General features: G+C 42.0%; 1 pseudogene; it reads right to left on the bottom strand.

Annotated features, from left to right (window-relative positions):
• Positions 1-2,915: 2,915 nt before the first annotated feature.
• On the bottom strand, positions 2,916-4,120 carry LOC149156077 (basic endochitinase-like; annotated as a pseudogene).
• Positions 4,121-6,140: the final 2,020 nt, after the last annotated feature.

Below are 6,140 nucleotides of genomic sequence, written 5' to 3'. Positions count from 1 at the left end.
ATGTAAATTAGTTTAATAAATCGAGAAAAAAATAGAAAAAATAAATATATATATAAAAGGTTTTTGCATATATAAATTAGTTTCATAAATATAAAAGAAAAATAGATATATCAATTCTTATGATCATTTAACGATTAAATAAAATATTAGAAAGCGAACTAAGAGTACAGAGGCATAGAGGAGAAGCCATGGCTGGCCTGTGCAATCTCGAACCAAAAACCCCTTCCCTCAATGGACGCCCAGGAGTGGGGGTATTCAGACCAGTTTTCGTGGGGTCTCGGCTTTGACCGGTGCGGGCAATCAGAGATGAGAAGCTTCTGTAGAGCGATGGGGGCAAAAGCCCGGTGAAAAATGTGCAGCAGAGGGTCGTGTCTCTGTGTAACGGAGTCCCAGAGGAGAAGAGCCCAGAGAATGATTTGGTTTCAGGCTGCATGGGTCCCTTGCTTCCGCTCAAGAGGAAACGGCCGACGAGGCTGGTTTTTCCTCTCCAGCTGCCTAATGTAGAGGCACAACATGCAGTGGTCGTGGAGCAGCATATGGAGATCCATGAAGAGGGTTTTCACTATGCGGTTTTGTGCAAAACGGGCCGGCGAGAATCCATGGAGGATACCCACAAGGCCATTCTCATTGTTCACGTGATTCCAAACAGGCTTTAGCCACAATCCAATCAGCGTTGGACTGCTACAGTCAGCAACGGATCTGTCTCTCGAACCTGCCATATCTGCCTGCAGAGGAACCAATGCTGGCAATAGAAAACAACTGGGTTGCAGAATTGAAAAGCCAGGCTAGCAAGCCTCTGCACAGGGCTTTCTTTGGCAAAGATGGGGTTTCCATCCTCTCTGCCATAAGCAAGCAGTGGATTATCTTTTCAAACTCGCCAGATATGCTTGTAGAGAAGAAAACCCCTCCCTACACAGAAGGCCCTGGCACAGTGTCTGGGCACTTCTTTTACTCCTTTCAGATCCAAATTTCTCAACCTACAGGCAGAACCATCCTACAATGGGTCAGTTCTTCAGATCTGGTGCTGGATCTCAAACTGGATCTAGAATGGCGGATTAGGATCCCCTCAAGCCTTCAGAGACTTCTCTTTCAAGGTAAACAACTTGAAGACCTTCTTCCCCTCTCTTCTTACATCATTACCAGAAATAGCTCTTTGGTGGTAACCCTACGTTCGAGAGGAGGTGCAACGGGACAGTCATCCTCTGCTCCTCCTTTCTCATACAAAGATGCAGTACACTCTCAGAACCCCAAACCCCGAGAGGCCCTTAAACCTAAGCCATTTTTGGTTGATAATATAGAAGAAGTTCCCTCTGTTGAAATCACCCATGAAGATCTTGCAACCCAACTTCAAGAATTTGCAGAAAGAGCCATCATTTGTACATTTCAAAACGGACCGTGGCCGCGATCTCAGGATCTCTATGCATGGATCCATGCAAACTGGACTCAGCATTGTAAGATTAGTTTCTGTTCAAAAGGTTACTTCATTGTTTTATTTGATAAGAGTAAGCATTATGAAAAGGCTTTAGAAGAAGACCCTTGGTTCATGGGAACTGCAAGGTTATTCTTGACTCCTTGGTTCCCAGATTTTGATCTAGCAACTGCAGCCATTACCAGGACACCAGTATGGATCAGGCTTCCAAACTTACCTGCCCACTTATGACATACTGTTGTCTATAGAGCTATAGGCAACACCTTGGGCAATTTCCTTATGGGAGATTTCTAGCGGGAAACCAAGGTCTCTACACATATGCCAGAATATGTGTGCAGTTAGATTTGAGCAAAGTAATTCTAGATCAAATCAATCTCAAGATAAACGACTTTGTCTAGACCCAGACACTGGATTATGAAAATACTGCATTCCGTTGCTGCCATTGCCACCAATCAGGGCATTTGCAGAACACCTGCCCATCTCTCCCAGCAAAAAAGAATAAGGATAACCTCTCCAAGCCCAAGTCCAAACGATGGGCTCCTTGCTCTCCACCTCTAGTCATGGATTCTGATTCCTCTAGCTCTGAAGATGAAGATAGCGATGTGCAATTGGATCAAGCCCCTCATTCCGTGGTCCCTTCCACCGATGGGTTGGCGCAGTCCTCCGATACAGCCATCGCTCAGAAACGTGTCCATTTGACCTCCTCCTCTGATTCAGAAAAGGAGGGCCCCCTTGTGGGGAACCCCAATCTTCAAGTTGTTATTGCTCATTCACCCCAGGATGGTTGGGTCGAAGTCAAAAAAAGGAAAGGGAAAAAGCTTCGTGTTGAGGCTTCTGCCCATTCTGGGTAGAAGTCGGTGTTTTTGCTTCCAGCCATATGTTGTAGCTTCTTGCTTGTTTCACTTCCAGAACCGAGGTTGATAGTCCTATCATTTCCGGTTTCCGGTTCTCTGTTTCTCTTGATTGTATCTTCTTGTACCATATTTTTGATTAATAGAATTAGTCCAATTCAGGAAAAAAAATAAAATAATAATAATAATACTACTAATAATAAATAAATAAAATATATATATATATATATATATATATATTAAAAAATATTAATTTAATCAATTAAATTGCAAAATTTATGATATTTAAAAAATATTATTTTAAATAAAAAATATTATAATAAAATAAGGTAATATAAATTTATTAAATAATTTAAAAATTAACATTTACCAGTTATATATTTTTAGAAATTATAAAACATTTCAAAAAAAACTACATTTCAAAAAAATTAATCTTTTAAACTTAATAAACTAATTAATATCTTTTAACTTAATAAAGTAATTAATATTAAATTCCCATGTGTATTTTCAAAGAAGTTATTTGTAATTAACATCTCCTCTCAGTATGTGTACTTACAAATCGAACAGCTTAGATTCCAAATCTCAGATTTATGAACAATGTTCAAACCACAGTTTTGATAAAGACGAGGTTAAGGTTAAACTATAGAGCCGAAATCCCTCTGGTTGTTGCAGTCCAGGTTTGATCCATAGCTCACTCGGAGAATGTCACAGAATTTTTTGTAAAAGCCGATGCGATCCTCCTTCTCCTTGACGTTTCCTTTCCCGCACTCTAACCCACCGTTGATGATGTTGGTAACCATTCCATATCTCAGAGTTCGCAAGGCGGCCTTGTCGCTACTGGACGAACTCCATTTCCCGGTCATCCATCATGGCAGGAAGGCTTTGGAGGCTGGGCGGTCATCCATAACCACATCGCTGTCTTGAACGAGACCGTGGGATTGTTACCAACGATGTCAGGGTTGTTTATGCCATCGAATCCGATTGCCTCCCCGGTCGCTGCATAGTTGAAATTCCTGAATAATACAAAGCAAATTGAACAAATGGCGCATGAAGGTTAAATTTGATACGAATACTTTTTTGAGTGTGTCTGTGCAGAATACAGTTAGAGGAATTAAAATTGGGAGATATAGAAACCAGTGACCATGATAATTGAAGGGGCCCTCGTCCATAGTAGCTCTTTCCAAGTGCATCGGGCCATTGGGTGGTTTCATCGCAATAACCGGGAGGATCGCCTACCTCCTCTTTGAAACAATAACCCCATGAGTATTGGTCTGGAGGGGTCGTCGCCCATCCGCCTGTTCAACAATATTTCATAGAAAATGAGATGTAAAGCCAAGTAAGATCACTGAGGGAAAGCACAAGTAGTAGAGATGAAATATGACCTGTGGTTTTGTGGGTGGATTGTCCAAAGAAAGCAGTGAGCTCTCTTTTCCGAGTAGCAAGATTGTCAGTGGTGCCGAAGCCGGGAAAATCATTGGTAGCCATAATGAAGGTAGAGTAGTTGTAGAATCCACATGCCATGCAAACGTCGACGTTTTTGTGCTTCAATAACTCATTGAAAATGCTTTCAGTGATGATAGATGCAACTGCTTGTCCACCATGAGTAGACGGTGAGAGGAGATGGTGAGGGAGGTATGGGTGAGGGAGGCGTAGGACTTGATCTTCTGCATTGGCTTTTGCAACCCTGCCCGCAATAGGCCTCCGTGTTGCCACACCATCCCCATATGCTGCAGCACAAGTCATCCTGACGGAGTGCTCCACCTGCTTGCTCTCCACAGTCCTGATCCGCAGATATAAAATACAAATTCATCATCGTCATTGCAAGCAAGGCGATCACCATCGCAGAGAACTTCATCAATTTCATATTTTGGACACTCGCTCGATGTTAGCACTGCATTAATTGCAAGTTTCCACTTGAACCATCTGCTGCTCAGCTTGCATTCCCATCTTCTACACCTAAACCAGCCCAACAGATGTGGATGTGTGCTACTACCCAGCCTACAATCCTCCTGGGACTGCAGGGAAGAGAAAAGCTAAAAAATTGGATTTCATTAAAGCTTTTAATTCGAATCTCCGTGTAAAAGCCAAAGCAAAGAACATCATACAATCTAGAGCGGTTCGGAACAAATTCCTCTCTCCTCTAAAACTCTATTTTTTTATTCTTGACCTGTAAAATGAAAAAGACGACACCTAAAAGCTGGTGCCTGTCTGGAGATTCAAACAGGTAAAACAATAATGGAGCTCATCTCCTAAGTATCTTCCCATTGAACGCCAAAGCTACGAAAACAATTCGCCGAGGACTGATATAAATTTAGTTTTTATAATTTAAATATCGAGCACGAATGCTGAATTTGAAATTCTCTCAGGTGGATGAAGCATTGAATAGACTAGCTGAATGTCTAATCAATGCTGGTCTTGATGTCGGATAGGGTGCTGTCCAAAATCTGCATTAATTACATTGAAGCGTGGAGCTTGTCTGAGGTAGAGTGATCGAGTTGCCAGAAAGTCCATGGACATGTATGGCACTCATAGATATGTAGCATCCCTGCGGATGCAGGAGTGTCATGTCACATGTACTTAGCGGTCATTAAATAACATATAGGGATGGAAATAAGGCTAGCCTAACATATGTGTGAAAAAATGAAGAGTGAGACCAAGACGAAACCTTGAGTACTCGAACTATGCCATTAGGCCATTAATCCATGAGACCTCAGGAAAATCACAAGAGCTAATTTCGGATAGAACTGATGCGAGTGGGTCGATATCGGTCCTCAACCATTAGCATTAAGGTCTTTATGTGCAAGGAAAACCAACACCAAAACAACATGGCTTGAGGTGATGTGATATGGCCTCAAGATGGATCCTCCTAAATCTCGAACCTCGGACCTTGTACCTTAGTGTTTTCTACTTTAGATTGGAGTAGAGGGAAAGCCGAGAACCCGAATGCGAGATGATGTGGCTTGGGGTGGGGTGACATGGAAAAAGGGACATGGATTGGGGTGGTCTCTACTCTCCAATCTGATACGTCAGAACTCGATGTTTGATGTTGGAGTAAAGAAAAAGCTGAGAACGGAATGCTGAGATAAAGTGGCTTTGGGTGACTTAATCTTGGCATTGATGTGTGTAGAACAATAGATAGGGGAGGTAAAGGATAAAAGAGTATTCCAAAACGATAACGTTATCCAACAATAAAATAGTCACACTTTCGCTTTGAAAATCATTTGATCGACGAAAAATGCGCATCACCACAATTAAACTGATTGGCTCAGTATAGTCCACATATGGTTCTGGTTCTCTGACACAATATTATGGAGAAGCGTAGTCCGTGAACGCTTTATAGCCGTGGGCAAATGGCAATATCTTGTCCTTGGCATTGATCGATGTATGGGGATGCATGAACATAACTACGGGCATGAGCCGGGAAAGGAACTTTATGCTAAATTGTAGTTGACTCCACTGCTTCCTGAATTTATATTTCTTTTCCAAATCATAGAAAACTAATATATCCCATACCAATTATCGTTCTGAAACTCCGGCCGAAACTAGTAGGCTTGGAACACGAGAAAATGGTATCATATTCTTTCCATTTATTTATACTTCCAGCTGATCTGTTACATATCGTACACTCGAATCTTTCGTCGATGCCTTCCCACCCCAAGAATTGAGTGCCTACATAAACAATCTTGACTGCCCTTCCCATTGCACTCTACCATTGTTTGTCCATCTTCATGTTGTCAAACATGGAAGGGACTCAGTCGGCCATGATTCTTATCTTCGTCACAAGCTTATGCGTGCACGCATATGACAGTGGGGCTACATACGCCCCACTCAAGCCAATCGATTTTCCTCCGCCAGTTTAT

Source organism: Pinus tabuliformis, chromosome 9, assembly GCF_031772625.1.
Source record: "Pinus tabuliformis cultivar Carrire ecotype Pingquan chromosome 9, CPIR1, whole genome shotgun sequence".
Taxonomy (NCBI): Eukaryota; Viridiplantae; Streptophyta; class Pinopsida; order Pinales; family Pinaceae; genus Pinus; species Pinus tabuliformis.
The sequence above is the reverse complement of the archived record's forward strand: the minus strand, read 5'-3'. Positions and strand labels throughout refer to the sequence as shown.